This window comes from Leptidea sinapis, chromosome 6, assembly GCF_905404315.1.
Source record: "Leptidea sinapis chromosome 6, ilLepSina1.1, whole genome shotgun sequence".
NCBI classification, from domain to species: domain Eukaryota; kingdom Metazoa; phylum Arthropoda; class Insecta; order Lepidoptera; family Pieridae; genus Leptidea; species Leptidea sinapis.
This window is the reverse complement of record NC_066270.1, coordinates 3,731,218-3,751,796: the sequence shown is the minus strand read 5'-3', so window position 1 is coordinate 3,751,796 and position 20,579 is coordinate 3,731,218.

The following is a 20,579-nucleotide window of genomic DNA, read 5'->3' as shown; positions in this document are numbered from 1 at the left end:
TAAACTTGACTCATACCAATGCCTAGGTTTGCCCGTATCTGCTGCTCTTATCTTCCTCTATCATGCGTCGCATAGCACAGATGTTATCTTCAGTAGTAGCTGTTAAAGGACGACCCTCACGCGGATCATCATTTAGATTGCTACGTTCACGCTTAAACTCGTTATACCAATTGTACATAGTGGCACGAGATGGGGCTTCATTAAAAAATGCCAATCGCAGCCTATCATAGCTTTGTTGTTGAGTAAGCCCACAACGAAAGTCATAATAAATCATTGACCGAAAATTTTCTCGCGTTAGTTTCATTTTCACGTGTAACAAGAGTTTTAATTTTGCCGCCATTTCACAAAAACAAATGACAAATGAATGCAATATACTAAATTAGGTTACCAAAGAGTTCTAAAATTGAAATTCTAAAAAAGTTTGCATTAGCAATGTTTCTAAATGGCCAGTTCTACAGGATTTTTTTTTAATACGTATAAATGAGGAGACCTGAATTCGAGCAAAGATTTTTTGCCTTTTCCATTTAAATAACTAAATATTATTTTCCTTTCTATATATAACTTTTATATTATGTTACTTGCTGCTACGGAACCCTTCATGGACGATTTCGACTCTATATATAACTTTTATATTATGCTTACTTGCCTGCTTCATTTTTCAGACATACAGTGAGTTATTTAAATTTAATGTGCATAAAATTAAATTATTTTAACATGTCACATCTAGGTACTTTATATCCCGCATATTCCCTTATAGTCCGGTTCTTTGTTACGATAACAACAATGAGAGTGTTAAACGACAAAGATGAAGGGATTTCGCGAACTTCTTCCGTTGACCGCTCTCATATAAGATCTTGACATCTCCCGAGTGGACATTAAGATTCTGTTGAGAGGCTATTATCTTACTGTTGCTTATCGGAAGGTTTTATTCTTGAAATAGATGTGCTAACTATTATTATGTTGCTAAGTAGGTACTCGAAGCGGACATCTACTTTATAATTTTGCTTACTTTATAATTAAAAACGGCACAGGTATTTTTAACTTCCCACTAAGTAAATTGAAAATTTTCAAAAAAGTTAGGAAGTTTTTGGTTTATCCCGTTTTTCGAAAATCGAGTTTTCATCAGATCTTGACGTTTTAAAGTCCTAGGAAGCTTCCTTGACAATTCCCGCGATGGTGTCCGTAAGTCTGCATATATTTATGTGTGTGTGTGCGCCCGCGCGTGTGTTTGTGTGTGTATGGATGTAATATTTGTTTGTGGTGAACATATATTTTTTTGTTATTGAGAATGATTATTTCATAACCAGTTAGTAAGATAAAAAAAACTCAAAATGTTATAATATATTTAAAAATGTACAGCCGGACAGACGACATTTTATGTTTATTAATTTTCGTAAGGGATGAATGCCTATTTTATAATTATGATTAAAAAACAATAAAAAAAAATATATAAAAAAAAATATTTAAAATTGAGCGCTTCTAAGGCGCATCGTTATTGCAGTAGCACAAAATAACTTTATCTTTAATGAAATACAAATTATATAAATATTAAAATCACCACGGTTGGTCATGATCACAAGTGACGCCAATGCAGCAAGGTCAAATTCAAATTCAAATATTTTCATTCAAAATAGGATTCAGGATCACTTATTGAACGTCAAAAACTACCACCCATTCAAACAAGACTGCCTCAGACCTGAGAAGAATGGGCGCAAAAAAACTCAGTGGGCTTTTTTTCATATAAAAATATGGAATAAAACGGAAAGGTCCGTAAAATCTTCTCGTCCAAAATACCATAGTGTCTGAAGACGAAGGTTTTAAACTAATGTGTGTTGCCAGTGATGACAAACGGAACACAGACGTGGTCGCTAAATATGGGCCTTATGAGGAAGCAAGCTGTTGCTCAGCGGGCAATGGAGAGGGCTATGCTCGGAGTATCCCTGCGAGATCGAATCAGAAATGAGGAGATCCGTAGGAGAACCAAAGTCACCGGCATAGCCCAAATGAATGCGTTAATGAAGTCGCAGTGGGCAGGGCACATAGCTCGGCGGACAGATGGCCGTTGGGGCATTAAGGTCCTCGAATGGCGACCACGTACCGGAAGGCGTAGTGTTGGTAGGCCCTCCACAAGATGGACCGACGGTCTGGTAAGGATTGCCGGAGTAGGATGGATGAGGGCAGCGCAGGACCGATCGTAATGGCGATATTTGGGGGAGGCCTTTGTCCAGCAGTGGACGTCTTCCGGTTGAAATGATGATGATGGATTAAAATGTGATATCGTACTATAAACACTTATTATTAAAGAACCTGAGGGTGGTCCTTGAGGGTCAACTAACAACTGAGTCAGCTCCTTTTTCTAACAATGCTGTACAGACTTTTAAATTATAAACATGACTAAATAAATTTATTTTTTATCCTTTATATATATAAGTAAGTGTTAGGTTATATGTATATATATATATATATATATATATATATATATACATCTTTGTGCCGTTTGGTGTCGAGACACTTGGCCCGTAGGGCCCAGAGGCGCGGAGAATGTTCAAATTACTATGGTCGCGCCTCAATAAGGCTACTGGAAACCCATGCGCTGGCAGCTATTTCAGTCAACGGATCAGCCTTGCTATCCAACACGGTAATGCTACCAGTATTCTTGGTACGCTTCCACGTAATGATAGTTTTAATTTTACGTAGTCGTAGTATTGTAAATACAGTTATAAGATTTGTTTTGTTTGAATAATATTTTTTTATCCTTTGTTTTATTCTTTCTAAAAGGTACTTTTGTCATTTATTCTGTGTTGTTTCTAAAAGGTTCTTATAAATTCTTTAGTTATCGTCATTGGTCATTTTGTTATACCATCTTAAAATCCCCCCCTACGAACCCCTATAAATGTTATAAGCCTATTATTATATTTGGGAGTACTACCGCTCCAGCGTATGGGCTGTTGAGATCTTCTAAAGATGCCTCGAGTAGGGGCGAAGAAGAAGGTGATATGATTTTCCGAAAATAAAGAAAAAAAATATAAAAAAAATACAGTTTAGTTTCATCTAAATGAATACGCGGCACTGAGTAATCGAGTGTAAGTGAATTTGGTAGTTATTATTTGTTTAAAAATAATAAGAATTTGTTATTTCAAATAAAATTATAGTTATTTATGCAACAGTTGTGTAATAAGAAGTATTAAAAAAAAAAGACGTGTGGCACTCGGGGACTACCGCGGTAAAGCTATTGCATAGCATTTTTTATTAACTTATGCAATTATAATTATTTATTTGTTTAATTTATGCAGTATTTTTTTTTGATAAAATTAATTTAAAATACAAGCAAACGGGAAGTTAGTAAAATTTAACTTGCAAGATTTGATTACAGACAGACAACGGGACAGGTGAAACTAAATAAAAATGCTTGCCATAGTATTAAAAATTAAAAAAATTTAAAATACTATGTTACTTAAGAAGAGTTATTTGTTTTTGGCCATTCTTTCGATTGGCATCATAAAAGTAGGGGTGTTTTTTTTTACATTTCAGTCGGTTCGATTCCCAGACGAGGCAAGTAATTTTTAGAAAATCTTTGAATGCAGAAGTACTAACTTTTAAAAATAACATAAAGTCTTCTTTCAGTAAAATAGCCTATCTTCCATATTTAAGGTACTTTCCCATAACTTTGGGACACCCTGTATATAATATTATATTTTATCTAAATTTTTGTTTGAAGTTAAAAATATCACAATTTTCGTTTAATGTCCTCCCCATATAAAGAATCATCTTAACACTAAAGATCATCTTTAACAATAATTTAAATCACAATGGATACCTGCAAAATATCGCCAATATCTATTAAAAAATTCTCAATTGTTGGCACTTGATATATTGAACGCACATATTATCTGCAAAAGCGCGGAGTCATCCAGTACTTTACAATTTTTCATTACAGATACATTTCACCCCAGTGACTAAGTATATTTGATCTAAAAGATGCCTTTTGTTCACTTTCACAAATAAATCTTTGATCATTAATGATGAATGAACTAAAAACGATTCAGCAATCTGGGCTTATAATAGCTGGGGGATTATCAACTTGTTAATTAATGGATTACATAGAAATGGATAATATTAAAATGAAAAATGATTTCAAGCCCAATTATTATTCTAGCCATCTGGAGGTTGTGTTCGTCGGCAAGGGTTTTCCCCAGATTCCTTATTTACAATTTTCATAATCTTATAGCCTACGATCCTAGTTAGCACATACAATGAAATCTTTTCAGATATTGACATATTAGGTATCGGTATTACAATTGATATCAGCAATTAATAGCACATTGTAACAGCATCAATTTATTTAATGTTATTAAATTAAATTTAAACTTAAATCTCATTGTTATTAAGTTAAGTATTCTCATTGGAGACTTATATATTATCTAACCTCATAATAATACTGTAAGCAACATCTGTTTGTAATAATCTCTTGATTACTGCGTTATTTGAGTCTTCTTTTCTTTCTTGTTATCTAACACTTATATAGTAACCCGTGGACATTGTCGTAGGTTATGCATTTAGTACTACTTATGTTATTTCTCCCTCTAATGCATAGGTTCTCAACGTGGGCGATAACGCCCCCTTGTGGGCTCAAACGCCCTTTCTGGGGGGCAGTAGAAGACCCAGTGAAGATTAAATTAGGGGGTATTGAGATGGCGCAGATGGGGCGTGGGTAGATTAAAAAATAAAGTCTAAAAAGGCAAAAAATACACGAAAATACTAAAGAAAAAAACATATTCTCAAAGTGGGCGGTGAGCAAAATAAGGTTGAGAAACTATGCTCTAATGTAATCATCTAGTGTGTAATAGTTTTGTGTCCCAAATAAAATAAGATCCAACCGCTCGATTCTGCAGATAGGTACGTTTTTTTTATAAAACTAATTTTAAATGAATGTTTAGGGAGTATGCAATGTATTAGCGATAAGAAAATTTATTGACATGTGAGTCATGGGACGAGGGTATAAAAGAGCGGCTTCCGGCTCATTTGATTCCTCCCCAGCGAGGTCATACTGGAGAACCTGACCACTCAAGGGTACAAGGCCGAGTCTGTACACAAAATGTACAGCCGATCCGGCCGGAAATATCCCCTGGCACTGGTCATTTTAACTAATGTCCCCGAATCGAGGGATATTTTCAAAAAAGAGCTCATCGTATGTGGGCTCTCAAACATCAGGGTGGAAGCTCCACACAAACGGGGCTTCCCAGGGCAGTGCCATCGCTGCCAGCTTTATGGTCACGCAGCGGCTAAGCCCCGCCTAGGTGCGTCAATTGCCTAGAGCCTCACACCACCAAGGAGTGCAAACCCACCCGCGATGCGGAGACTCCTCCCGCTTTCGTCCTTTATGGGCAGGAAGGACATCCAGCGAAGTACCGCGGATGGCCTCGCGCCTCTCGTCCCTCAATAACGAAGACTGCTAAGAAGCAGTCTTCAAAACGAGGGCCACCTCCGGCCACTGGCGCAAACTGAGGAACAGGACAACCGGGCCTTTACTCTCCACTTCTTGGAGACAAGCAGCCCGGTCTCCGAGACATCTAATGTCAACTCCCGCCCTGTGCAGGTCACCCCGAGTGGCCGCAGATGGGCAACACCTCCTCAACCAGACTCAGGAGTGCATAGCCCCCTGAGTTTCTTGACGAATGGAGAATTCGACATTAACGAATTCAACATTCTAGCAAATAAATACAAAGCAGCTAGGTCTAATAAGGGGCGCCTTATTGCGATGATAGAGCACCAAGACTTGGTGAACTCTATGTCTTAATGTCCCGAACGCATGGGCATGTCAGGACATCCGTCTCTGATCATAGCCTCAATCTACCTCCCTACTCTCAAGATCCCTCTCCAGAGCGACCTTGAGACTCTTCTCTCACTAGGTGACTCAGTCATCTTGTTTGGAGATTTCAACTCCAAACACACTGACTGGAAGTGCCTATCTACAAACGGCACATTATATCAAGCTCCGCCGTCTAGTTAGGTCTATGGACTTAGACGTCCTAAGTCCCATCTCTCCAACACACTACCTGGATAACGTAGGACACTCTCCCGATATCTTAGACTTCGTCTTGGTCAAGGGAGTCTCTCTTAATTTAAGGGTGATTGAACCACTCGATGACCTGGGCTCTGACCATCGGTCATCCAGTCTCCCTCAAGCTCGGGCCTCATGCCCCCTCATGCACTCACCCTAAAACCCTCACCAACTGGGAAGGTTACAGGGAATCTCTTGCCTTAACGTTTGATGCCGCCGATTCACCGTATGCAACCTCGTCCAACTACTTCGATCGTACGGATAAGATTGACATCACGGTAAAAGCACTTACCCAAACAGCGCAGTCCGCTCTCCATGACAACGAGCGGGTGGTTAAGGTTAACAACCATAAACTCCCGCTTGACGTCATGAACATCATTAGACCAAGAATGCAGCTCTCAGAAGAGCTGCCAAGTACCCAAAGTCCAAGTATAGGTCTATACTCCAGCGCCAAGTTAGATTACGTCTCTTCGAATTGAGGAATTCCATTTGGGATTCACTCATGGAGAACATTTCCCCCTCACAACAGGCGCATTACAAAGTGGCGAAAGCCCTTCGTACTGACGCAATATTTCACACTCCGCCTTTGGTACACGCCGACGGCAGTACAGCTTTCGAGGAGAGGGATAAAGCGGAGTGTTTTGCTGAAAGCATTGCTTCACAATGCTCACCCAGCACTTCTTCTTTTGAACCCCTCCACGTCGGTGGAGAATGAGGTCAGCCGTCTGAACTCTATGCCTCTCACCGACGATCCCATTCCAACTACTGTAGAGGAGGTTAAGTCCATCATCCGTGACTTGAAACCTCGCAAAGCTCCAGGAACCGACGGTATTTCCAACCTGGCGCTCAAACACTTCCCCAAGCAGGCGATCTTCTTTCTTGTCCTCCTCTTCAACGCCTGCCTCGACCACTGCTTCTTTCCAACCGCTTCAAAAGAGGCCATAGTTATAGGGATTCCTAAACCAGGGAAACCCCTCAATATCCCCTCCAACCACCGCCCCATCAGCCTCTTCAAGGCTTTGGGGATAGTCTTTGAACGGGTAATTCTGTTCCGTATGAGAAAGCATCTCTTTCCAACCGACGGTCCTCCCTTAATAATACCCCAACAATTTGGCTTTCGTGCTAAACACTCTTGTCCTCAACAAGTCCACCGCATTGTAGAGTACATCTACAGCGGGTTCTATCCCAAACGCAAGAAGACAATCGCTGTCTTCTTCGATGCTCCGCAGTCCGTTTTGATTTTAAGCGCAGACGCTTCTGCCAGGATTGACCCATTCATCTATTAGGCTTCCCTATCCCCTTCAGGTCCACAGCCAAGTACTTGGGTGTGACCCTCGACTCCCAACTCACCTTCAGGCCTCACGTCCAGAAGATGACTGGAACCGCCCGCTTCTATCTGTACTGCCTAAACAGTATGTTAGGTAGGCACAGTAAAATGTCTTTTAGGAACAAGCGAACATTCTTCAAGGTTTGCATTCGACCGGTTATGATTTACGCCGCTCCAGTTTTCGCTCATGCGAAACCCAATATTATAGATAAAATCCAAACAGTCCAATCCATTTTCTGCCGTAAGGCTGTCAATGCTCTCTGGTGCGTTAGGAACGCAGATCTTCACCGGGACTTAGAGCTCCCCACCATCCAACAACACTTAAAGTGCTTTTTCTGAAACTTTCTTTAAGTCCTCAGACAATCACCCCAATCCCCTGATTTTTTTTTCTTTACGAAAATAAGGGACGAGACGAGTAGGACGTTCAACTGATGGTAATTGATATGCCCTACCCATTACAATGCAGTGCCACTCAGGATTCTTGAAAAACCGAAAAATTCTGAGCAACACCACAATTGCGCTCGTCACCCTGAGACATAAGATATTAAGTCTCATTTGCCCAGTAATTTCACTAGCTACGGCACCCTTCAGACCGAAACACAGTAATGTTTACACATTACTGCTTCACAGCAGAAATAGGCGCCGTTGTGGTACCCACAATCTAGCCGGCTTCCTGTGCAAAGGAGCCTCCCACTGGTGAAACTGATTAAGGAGGCAGCGGATTATACCCCCCCCCCCCTCCTTCACTTTTAGATTTTTTTTATGGCATTTAGATTCAACTCTAGTTTGTGATCATCCTCCTGATGTCACTAGTCCCAATTAGATAGCACCTTCTGTGCTACATCTTAGCGGATACTCCATAGGGATTGCTGCTTGCGCCTTTCTCTCCACACGAGAAGGTCGCCTTCGATGAAGGCTTAGAGGGCACCTGCCCAAAGCCAACTGCAGGTGGTGTTTAGTGGGTAGGCACCTAGGTTTTTTACGTCAGTCCCACATAACCAACGCAGACTTAGGTTGCGTTGGTATGCATGAGCATTCACCACGTCCCTCCTGTCGTCATCCCGGAGGGTAGCCCTTTCCCTTTGTTTGGGCGCAAAAACAAAAAAAAAACTCATTTGATTCAGTCTCGTGCCAGATTTTGTCGAGACGACACGTCCTGAAGATGCCTCGTGTAGAGGCGAAACACGTGTCGAATTGTTTAAAAACAAATATTGGCGGAATTAACACTAAAGAAAACTTAAATCATTTGTATATTAGCGATAAGTTGCCTGTAGAAAATTGGCCGCAATGACCTGTAATTAATTGTAGTATTATTAAATTTCTGATATTAATTATCACTGTATGTTTATTATAAATTGTACGTCATTTTAAAGGAAATAAAGTAAAGAATTGGAAAAAATATGGTTGCTAGCTCTCAGTTAGCCTCAACATAATGGTTGCCAGTTGTAAACAGGTATATTATTGTTCATTATTTATCGTCATCTTTTTTTACACAAATAAAATTTTATGAACGACGCGGGACTCGAACCCACGACCTCAGGCAACAAGATTTTATAACGATACGTTACTCGAATGGTTGGCTCAGTTGGATAGAACTCACGGAACGCCGGTGGTCGTGGGTTCGAGTTCCGCAACGTTTATAAAATTTTGTTTTTCATCATTTTATTTGTGTATTAATCCTAGAAGTGAGGGTTATCACTTTAAAAACACAACATATTGTTTACATCTTTTTTTATTTTCATTAAAATTTGAAGTTTTATATTTACTATTTACGATAAACTATGGTTGCCAGTTAAAAAATCACCGCAAGCAGAGGTTGCCATGATTTCAATAAACGATTCTAGCTTCAAGTAAGTGTTTTTTTTTTGCAAAAAGAAGACAAGCGAATGCATTAGTCACCTGGTGTTAAGTGATCACCGTGTGTTTTTTTTTATGGAATAGGAGGACAAAAGAGTGCATAGGTCACCTGGTGTTAAGTGATCACCGCCGCCCACATTCTCTTGCAATAGGAATCACAAAAACGTTGCCGGCCTTTAAGCAAGGTGTGTGCGCTTTTTTTGAAGGTACCCATGTCGTATCGTCCCGGAAACACTGCACAAGGAAGCTTATTCCAAAGCTATGTGGTACGTAGAAGAAAGCTCCTTGAAAACCGCACTGTGGAGGACCGCCACACATCCATATTTATTTATTTATTGAAAAGACCAACACCATAAATATTACAAAAGAGTCTTAAAAATTAGTGTAGGTACATATAATTGCCAATTACAGGTCTCTATATAAACAAAAAATCAACTTTTTTAACTTAAATTACTTTACTTAATATAATAATATGTATAGTTTAAACATTAAATATGGTGCGTATGATATTCTAACTTGTGGCGAGTCATGTGAAGGTGGAATTCGGCTACAGGTATCAATTGAAACAACTCTTCATAACACTCCCTGTGATAGTTGCCGTAGAAGACATACAATTTAGCGACGTCTCTACAGCCGCTCATAAAGCACTGGGGTACCCGACATTTTGAGCAGCTCTGCCTTGCACGCGGTCAAATGGTTCGAGCTGATACTGTGGTGCCCCAGAACAGAGATCACGTAACAAATGGTCCTTCTTTTGCGCTCGCACTTAGCTAGAATGATAGACGTATAAATTATCTAAGTTCATTATAATTATTATCTATACTATAATATATTAGATAAGATTTGTATCAAAATAGGCTTGAACGACAGAAATATAATGACACTAGCTGACCCAGCAAACGTTGTATTGCCATATAAAGTAATAAAATAAATTCGATAGTAAAAAATTTTGGGGTATAAAAATTAGATGACGTTTATTATAATTTATCATACATAGATATATATAAATGTACGTCAAATTTATCATACTTCTATAATCATTAAATTCGATTGCCATCCTGCATCTCTAGTGCGTATCTGTGGATGTAATACAATAATATTTGCTAAATTAAATCGCGATAGGAAAAAGGTGTTGATCGTAGAGGGTTGAAAATTTAGGGTTGTATGTATTTTTTAATGTTGTACCATAAAAAAAAATATCAAAAAATTAACAAAAATAATTTAGAGGTGACTACCCATAACATTTAAGGGGATGAAAAATAGATGTTGTTCAATTCTCAGACCTACCCAATATGCACACAAAATTTCATAAGAATCGGTGAAGCCGTTTCGGAGGAGTTTAACTACAAACACCGCGCTATTTTCAATGTTTGATTTTACTAAAATAGTTTTCTTATTATAATCGATGACCCAAATAGCCCAGTGGTTAGCGACCTTGCCTTCTGAGCTAAAATTCCCTGGTTCGAACCAAAAATATGGATTGCAAACATTAATATGGATGTTTATATTATGTACTTATGTATGTTTATGTGTGTATATTATATTAAATACTTATATCGTTGTCTTGCACCCTAATGCTATGCCTAGTTTAGGCCAAGATAATTTGTGTAAAAGTATGTTAATATTCAAATGTATATCTCTCTTAGGATTCGAGGACACTAAAACTATATAATGTTTTCAAACAAAGATTTATTGAGTGAAGCCTTAAATTATATATATATATATATATTTTCTATGGAATAGGAGGACAAACGAGCGTACGGGTCACCTGGTGTTAAGTGATCACCGCCGCCCACATTTTCTTTGTGCTACACAAGAGGAATCACAAGAGCGTTGCCGGCCTTTAAGGAAGATGTACGCGCTTTTTTTGAAGGTACCCACGTCGTATCGTCCCGGAAACACAGCACAACGAAGCTCATTCCACAGCTTTGTAGCATGTGGAAGAAAGCTCCATGAAAACCGCACTGTGGAGGACCGCCACACATCCAGATGGTGGGGATGATAACCTAACTTGTGGCGTGTCGTGCGAAAGTGGAATTTGGCGGCAGGAATCAGGTTAAACAGTTATTAATTGCACTTAATTAGATAACATTACGTACGATGCGCGAAGTAAGGTCTTTCCATCTTATTATAAAAAAGACGAATTCATTTTCATAAGACCGGATTGGTATCGCTTGAAATGCCAAAAATAATAAATACACGAGTATCCCTAGAGACGAGAAACTTCATGTCCCTTTGTTTTTCATTGTTTCAAATATAATCTATTGTATTGATATTCACGTGGGATACAAGTTATAAACACGTCTTTTGTTTGGCGTGACATATCGGTTATTCAATGGGTTACGTGTGGCCTGTCAGGGTGAGGTTACTGCTCCAGATGAAAATGATCACAACTGCCTTAGGGAAGGAGAAGTTTAACAGTTGCTATGTATAATAAAGCTACATTAGCTCGTAAAGGGGCTTGGACCTCGGGATAAGAACTAATAAGAAACTTCAAACCTAGAACTAATTTACTTATTCATACATTTAATAAAGCTTTGTCAGATGTGAGGTTCGAGGTTTTAAGGGTATACTTTATGAATCTATGTATTTGTAAGTTGCAATTACTAATTGTGACAGTAATCACGACCATCATGTTTACGAAGCATCCTTACAAAAACAATGAGTTCAACTCTAAAGGTTGATGCATCCAATATACGATAATTTATTTTATTTAAACACGACTTATATACTGGAGGCATCATCTTACAGACTAATTTATGTATATTTCACCCATTGTAAAATTATTTTGATTGAAAAGAGTGGCCGTTGAGTTTCATAAATTATATTATTCTTCTCACGAGCTGAAGTTTTTACGAAAATATGGTAAATTCAGTAATTTAAAAGAAATATTAGTAGTGACGATTCAGAAGCACTTAGTTTAAACCTACTTAAATAAAGTTTATTTGCCTTTGACTTTGAACCCAGAACTGACTTGAAAACAGTTGTTGAAACTAATGATTCAACTCCACCTCTACTCCACGGCCGACTGCAATGCGACGTGCGACAGATGGGCGAAAAAAATTGAGGCAATGTCATAAAAGTTTCACTTTCATAAAATTAAATTAAATAAAAAAAAAATTGCAAAAAGAAATGCTGGCAGAGTTTCTTTCGAAGTTTCAGAGCGCCATTTGTTCACGAGGAGTTGGTAGCGTGTGAAGTGACATCAAAAAGAATTCTAAAGGAATCACTTTTGAGAAAGTAATTTTTTATGCCCTTTATTAAGATTATAGATATAGTTAATAGGCCCAGTGAGAGGCTCCTTTGCACAGGATGCCGGCTAGATTTTGGGCACCACAACGGCCCCTTTTACTGGGCAAATGAGACTTAGCTTCTTATGTCTCAAGGTGACGAGCGCAGTTGTAGTGCCATTCAGAATATTTGGGGTTTTTCAAGAATCCTGAGCGGCACTGCATTGTAATGGGCAGGCCGTATCAATTACCATCAGCTAATCGTCCTGCTCATCTTGTCCCTTATTTTCATACAAAAAAAAACCCGGTGAGAGGAGTTGTCTTTGCGAAATGGCGAGTCATATAGTAAAACGAGCGTGGCATCGTTACGTCAACAGCCGGTATGACCTGGCGTATTAATGTTTCACATCAAAACCATAAGTATTATATCCTCTAAGTTTCACCAGTAAATCGTAAAACATATTGCAGCCCAGAGTGCCATACAAAAATAAAAAGCATCTAGAAATTTCGATCCCAGTTCTACGGTTTTACAGCTCCAACGAAAATTACCTCCGTAGTTATTTGTAGGTACCTCCTGTATAATATACCACTAAGCCAAGTGTTCCGCTAGAGGCGACGAATGTACAGGATGTTGCGAAAATTTATTATTTTACACTGTATTTGAAATGGACAAAATGGCGTGCCCTGCGAGCTGGCTTTTGCTTTGCCTTATGAAGTGTACTTATAGTTGATATTATTTATTTTACTCTGCTTGAGTGTGGTTTATTGCTGTTATAAAATATTTGTTAAAGTTTGTTGTTTTTACAAGAATTTTAAATGTAGTAATTGAAGCACCTTTGAGGGGAAATTCATTCATCCTGTAATAACTCGTTAGTTTATACCTCGGCCATAGAATTTGATGATTGCTGGAGGTATTTACTAATGCGAGTAATTCAAAACCACAGTTAATTTATAAACGTAACAACCGAGGATATGCCATAGTCTATTCATTATTATATTATATAACTAATTGTTTTTTGTACTAACAAATATCCATGTAATGTCAGGATGAATCTGAAAAAAGTGATAAATTATTATTTTCGTTTTAGGAAATAAGATCAAAAGGGAATTTTCTAAACATATTTTAATACCACTTAAAGATAAAGATAGCCTTTATTTCTAGATATGTAGTAACATGTTTATTTTTTTATTTCCACTATTTTTTAACAATATATCTAGCTTGTCCACTGACATAGGCCTCCTCTCTCTCCCGCGCTTCTCTACTCCAAACTGGTCCAGCAACCTTCTTTATGTCATCTTCCTACCTTAGTATCTGTCTGCCTCTCTTTCTTTTAACGTCTCTCGGGTACCAATGGGTTAGTTTCTGTGACCATTTGTTTGGACCTCTGATCATATGACCCGTCCATTTCCACTTCAGTTTTTTGACAGTTTTTGTTATGGGGATTACTTACGTCCCTTAAATTTATGTCCAATAGGCTCCTCTGCATGGTGTTTTGGCATACTTCCAGTTTTCATATTTTTGCTTGTAAGGGCCTATGTTTGGCATCCATAGATACATGGTGTTATGCAGGTGTTTAAAATCTTGCCTTTTTCTAGTACTGGAATCTCCTTACTTTTCATGATCTCCTTCAATACCACTTACTTATAACTAAAAAGCAAGTTAACATTTGAATAATTATCTTTAAAATAAAATAAAAAATGTTACAAAACAATAAACGAAATTGCTAAGGTACTAAATCTAATAAGACAACAATTATTTAATATTCGAACAGAAATTGGAGAGAGTAACGCATAACCCTAACACATCAACGGTTGATGGGAAAGTTTGCCGACGTCTTTTTTGTTTTTTTTGGAGAGGTAGAAAATACATTTACGTATTGAAGACCCCGAAACGGAGCCCATATATCGGACTCGAGTGTCCACGTAATCGGACACCCCCTACCGACTACAAACCTCATGTATGCTGTCAGCCCTGAATCAGCCCGACATAGGACGTGGGCCGTGAAGGCCGCAAAGACTACGCAACTACAGTTGCGCAGCGTCTCCTAGGGAGACTCGAACCTCGGACCGGCTGTGTGCTTGTGGGAAGGAATTGCCGACGTCAGTGAGGCATCACCTTTTATAGACATCTCCACCCTCCCTTCCTTACACTTTTAACAATATATGCAGTTAAAAAGCTTCCTTTTCAACCTTTTAGAAGTTTCTAGTAGCTGTTTTGGGCTCACCAACTGCACTTATTAAGTCCCCAATCCTCGGCAGTCCCGCTAGTAGTGGCCACGGTACATAGCGACGGGGCAGCGGGTGCTAAGTGCGGACCGATGAGAAGTTGGAGGAACTGGAGATAGTTTTGAGCAGACTACAATGGGATGTCGTGGCGTTATCTGAGGTCCGAAGGCAGGGTGAGGACTTGATAATCCTAAATTTCGGACACCTGCTCTATTTCTGGGAGGGCCACCAACTGTCCCAGGGTGGTGACGGGTTCCTCTTGCGCAAGTCTCTCGTCAGCAATGTAACTGAAATGTGGAGCAAGTTGAATAGGGTAACGTCACGAATGTTCAAGTTCAACTCATCCAGGTTCAAGCTCCGTCTTCGACACAGTACACGACAGTATACTAAAACAATTTCTCACAGTTTCTTAAGATATGGTAGCACAATTAGGCGACCTTATCACTAATGAGCGATATCTTCCAGGTAGCCTAAAGGTGTAGGATTTTATTTATATAAACTTGACTAGGCAATAAAGGTGCAAGACTACGTGTGACCATCTGGTGTTAATAAGTGTTATTAACGCAATGAAAAATATACTAGAGCTTGAGTTGAGAACAGGCTGGTTTAGTTATTATGGAAATCAATCATAAGGCCGAATGATTTTAAAGGCAATTATGAAAAATTAAAGAGAAAATAAAGAAGACTGTGTATTTTTTTATGGAATAGGAGGACAAATGAGCGTACGGATCACCTGGTGTTAAGTGATCACCACCGCCCACATTCTCTTGTAACACCCGAGGAATCAGAGGAGCGTTGCCGGCCTTTAAGAAAGGTGAATGCGCTTTTTTTGAAACACCGCACAAGGAAGCTCATACGACAGCTTTGTAGTACCGCATTTATCACGGGGAGTGTTCCGAAGAGCTGTTTTACCTGATTCCTGCCGCGGAATTCCACCTTCGCACGACACGCCACAAGTTAGGATATCATCCCCACCATCTGGATGTGTGGCGGTCCTCTACAGTGCGGTTTTCAAGGAGCTTACTTCTTCGTACTACAAAGCTGTGGAATGAGCTTCCTTGTGCGGTGTTTCCGGGACGATACGACATGGGTACCTTCAAAAAAGCACGTACACCTTCCTTAAGGGCCGGCAACGCTCTTGTGATTCCTCTGGTGTTGCAAGAGAATGTGGGCGGCGGTGATCACTTAACACCAGATAACCCGTACGCTCGATTGTCCTCCTATTCCATAAAAAAAAACTTGGAAGAAAGCTCCTTGAACACCACACTGTGGAGGACTGCCATACATCCAGATGGTGAAGTTGATATTGTAACTTGTGGCGTGTCGTGCGAAAGTGGAATTCCCGTGACAAATGCGGTAGAACACATACAATGAGGCAACGCCAAGTGATCCAGCCATTCACAGAGCACTGGGTATTATGTATATATATTTGAAGTTACAAAGTTATGCTGGTTTTCGAGCAGCCTGTATAAACACGTATATTATTACAGAGCATCCGATCAAGCGATAAGCGAGATATAAGCGATTTTATTCAGCGCTCACCGCTTGATTTATATCTTTATTGTGCGGGCACAGGTAGACTCTTATCCGTATATTGATTTAGGTGTTTACTTGAAAATGTTTAGGTTAAGGAATGAGGTAGCATAGTCACGTAAACGGGATATATTTTATAAATATTTAATATTACAAATTTCTGCGAATATTGTTATTATATTTCCGACTATTTTTCCAGTTTAGAATAAGTATAAGCTCAGTTTACTTGCAAAATATGATCTTTATTATGCAACTAACTTCGTTCATTTGTTCGTTTATTTAACTTCTCTTAGGTTGAATTCCTAACAGACATAAACTTAGTATGCCTCCTACTCGGCTAAGTCGAGTTTGTAAGTCTTTTGTGCGGCGATGTATATGCTTTTACAACAAGATCCCAGAAACTGTTCAAAACCAGTATTACGTTATTCAAAAGAATTGTTTTTTTTTTCTTTATTGATATAGGGGCTTTTATTCGTATGTACATGTCAGCCCCATTATAATCTAAATTACAAAGACAAAAGAAAAACCACATTCTTAAACTTAACAAACTAAAAAAAAAGTTAATAAAACGGAAAGCAAGTTATATCTATAGTGTTCAACAAATAAGACTTATGGATTCAAACAGACTTATGCCATCCTTAGATGCAGGGCGGGCAAGTATATTTACAAACATGCCCGTATCAAATCTGTTCAAACCCATAAGTCTTACAATTTTGTCTCTACCAGACTGAAATCGGACACATTCCTTTAACAAGTGCTCAACATCCTCAATTATTCCATATGACTCACATAGAGGTGACTCCGCAATTTTCATCAAAAATTTAAACTTATTCAAAGGCACGTGTCCGGATCTCAGTCTATGAGCAATAACAATCAACCTCCTTTTAATCTTTACATTAAAAAACCACGGTATATGAGGAGGCTGGGACTGCAAAGTTCTATACCAAATTCCTTTTTCTAAAGATCTACGATCAAAGTACTCTCCCCATAAATCCTGACATTTCCTTTGATATTTTGGTAAGAATTCAGTAAAATCCGGTTTAATATACATCTTTTTACCCTTCAGTGTTGCTTGTTTAGCCAGTCTGTCCGCCTCCTCATTGCCCCTTAAACAAAAGAATTGTTAAAAAAAACGTTTGTGTAGTAAAGGTTACTATAATATTAATGACTTCCTTAATGATACCACAGATTGGGGATGCAGCGACCGCCCTCATTAAATAATAAGTTTAATTGTACAATATTACTTTGCAAACATATTTTTCTACGATGACAAAATGCGCCCATTCTTCTCAGGTTTGAGGCATTCGTTTTAGAATGGGTTGTAGTTTTTGACTTTCAATAAGTGATGTCACATCTTAAGAATAAAAATATTTGAATTTGAATTAAGCCTTATGCTTTTATTAATAATAAGTAGAAAACTCCTTTGTATTCCGTCGAATGCCTTATCCACGTATAAGGAACAATGACGAAAGAAAGCTACCTTAGAAACACCTTAGGTCGTCAATCTCAGTAGCGATTAAGTGAAGTACGATACAAGAGATTAAGAAATGAATTACTGGCCCTAGAAGTGAAAGTCTAATTAGATTGTGCATAGTTACGCCTACAACTAAGTTTAGTCGAGTTAGCAAGCCTTTTGTTGTATGGATGTACTAGCTGACCCGGCAAACGTTGTTTTGCCATATAAATTATTTTTAGAGTTGGACCGTTTCTTGGACATTGCTTTATTTTTATAAAATAAACGTAGCCTAAGTCACTCCTTATTACATCAGCTACCTGCCTATAAAAGTCGCCGGATTAGCCGGAACAAACAGACAGACAGACAAAAATTGTAAAAAATGATATTTTGGTGTAAAATCGTATATGTATTCATAATATACATTTAGTAAAAAACTGTTATTTCAATATTACAAACAGACACTCAAATTTCACACAATAGTTTTATAAATTATAGCCTATATGTTATTCTGGTGTGTCAGTAGTGTTTGCGTTAAAGAAGTTCAAACATACATCCAGACATACAAACTTTCACATTTATAATATTATATATATTAGTAGGATATGTTTTATAAGAAAATTTAAAAGAATTGTTATTTACTTTACTTCACCACTGTATAGTATCAGTAAAATAGTCATTACTGATACTATACAGTGGTGCAGTAAAGTCCTCGAATGGTGACCACGTGCCGGAAGACGGAGTGTTGGTAGGCCCCCCACAAGATGGACCGACGATATGTAGTAATACGTTGATCTGTAATGATGTGGAGCAGCGCAGGACCGATGGTTGTGGAAATTTTTGGGAGAGCCTTTGTCCAACAGTGGACGTCTTCCGGCTGATGATGATGATGATGATAGAGTGGGAATGGAGTTACCACCCTCAGGCTATTAAAATGATAAAATTGATTTTAATGAAATTTAAAAAAAACCCGCTGAGTTTCTTACGCCCGTTCTTTTTAGGTCTGAGGCATAAATTTTCGAATGGGTCTCGGGTGGTTTTTTAACGTTCAATAAATGATTTCATATCCAATTTTTGCATAAAAATATTTGAACTTTAATACTGCAAGCTACAGATGTGTATTTTCAGAATGTCAGATATCAACGTCATGTGTAGCTGCAATTTCGCATTTTTGGTGCTGAAATTCTGCTGAATTAATTGATATTAAATAATTATTAATCCTCCTTCACGCATTTTATGTGAAAATAAGGGACGAGACGTGCCGGACGTTCAGCTGATGGTAAATGAAATGCCCATTACAATGCAGTGCCGCTCAGGATTGTTGAAAAACCCAAAAATTCTTAGCGGCATGACAATTGCGCTCGTCACCTTGAGACATAAGATTTAAGTCTCATTTGCCCAGTTATTTGACTAGCTACGGCGCCCTTCAGACCGAAACACAGTAATGCATACACATAACTGCAAAAATAGGCGCCGTTGTGGTACCCATAATCTAGCAAGCCTCCTGTGCAAAGGAGCCTCCCACTGTTAAACTGGCCTAAACTTTAATACATTTGAATAGTATTCATATTTGATGAGTTTTTTCTTTTATTTTAATCCAAAAGAAATACCAATGAGAGTAAATTATACGTATTTTAACTCATTGATCCCGTTCAACATATCCGAGACTTCCCCACGTCACCTTATAAGCCTTATAAAATAATATAATATGCGCCATTATAATCCTCACAGTAAGTAAGGCTTCATTAAATTTGTGGCTCCTCAGCTATCACGTGGTTTTGTATCAATTAGCGTTAGGCAACGTATTAATTCCTTAATATCGATAAGAACCCACTAAACTGACAGATTTGTGTGGTAATTATCTGAATATTATAACAGGCTTGATGACAGATTGTAGATTTCTCTTCTATAATATTGGCACACATCTTATTATCATTGTCTTGTCTGTCTTACCCATAGTACAGGTTAAGCCTAGTTTGGGGCAAAATAATTCGTATAAAAGTGTGTCAATATTATATTATTTTATATAATACTATCTGACCCGGCGAACATTGTTCCGCCTTAGAGGCAACAAATGAGCAGGTTTTGGATTTAATTAATTTCAATGTTTTAATAGGATAATAAATATAAGGAAATAAAAAAATCAAGTTCATTTATGATTCTTTATTGGCTCTGTATTTTGGTGTTTGGGTTGCACTCTTCAGTGACCTTGTGATAGACGACAATTACCGTTTTATTTTCATGCGCAAAAGCAAATAACGCAGATGGTTTACCATCCCGTGAACATGCCACTTATAATTAATTGAACATGGGAAATGGATTTTAGATTCAGACCAAAAACTTTCAAGGATTGGGCTTAAGATTTGAATGGCCAGGGTGAATGCGAGACGGATCGGAAAGGAAAGATTTGCGGGCTAACTCGACATGCAAAATGTTCATGAAGTAGTTGCTGCAGATCTTGAAGAATTGCTATTATCATTGCTGCATTGATCTCTGGACATCGATCAAGTTATTCTTCCATGTTGCCCATGAAGTATAATTGTAAAAATTTATACAGTGCATCTTCGAGAGGTTGCAATGATCCAATCCGATGGTGAATCTGTCCTTATATCTACAATATCAAAAGCAATGTCCGTATTACTGATTTATAAACACTTTTTTTTAGAATTAGCATACATGTGTCTTATACACAGGAATAAGTATAGTAAGTATGTTATTCTTCTAATGTATTGTGTGTAATTATATAAATAAACATATACCTTGAATGTCCTCGTTCTTAGATAATGTCTGCCCCAAATGGGGTCATTTAGAAACAAACATTGTATTTTTGAGTATTTGCTAGAAAATGTCGTGATTCGGTAGTTTCCCATTCTAATAAGTACTGCAATCGTA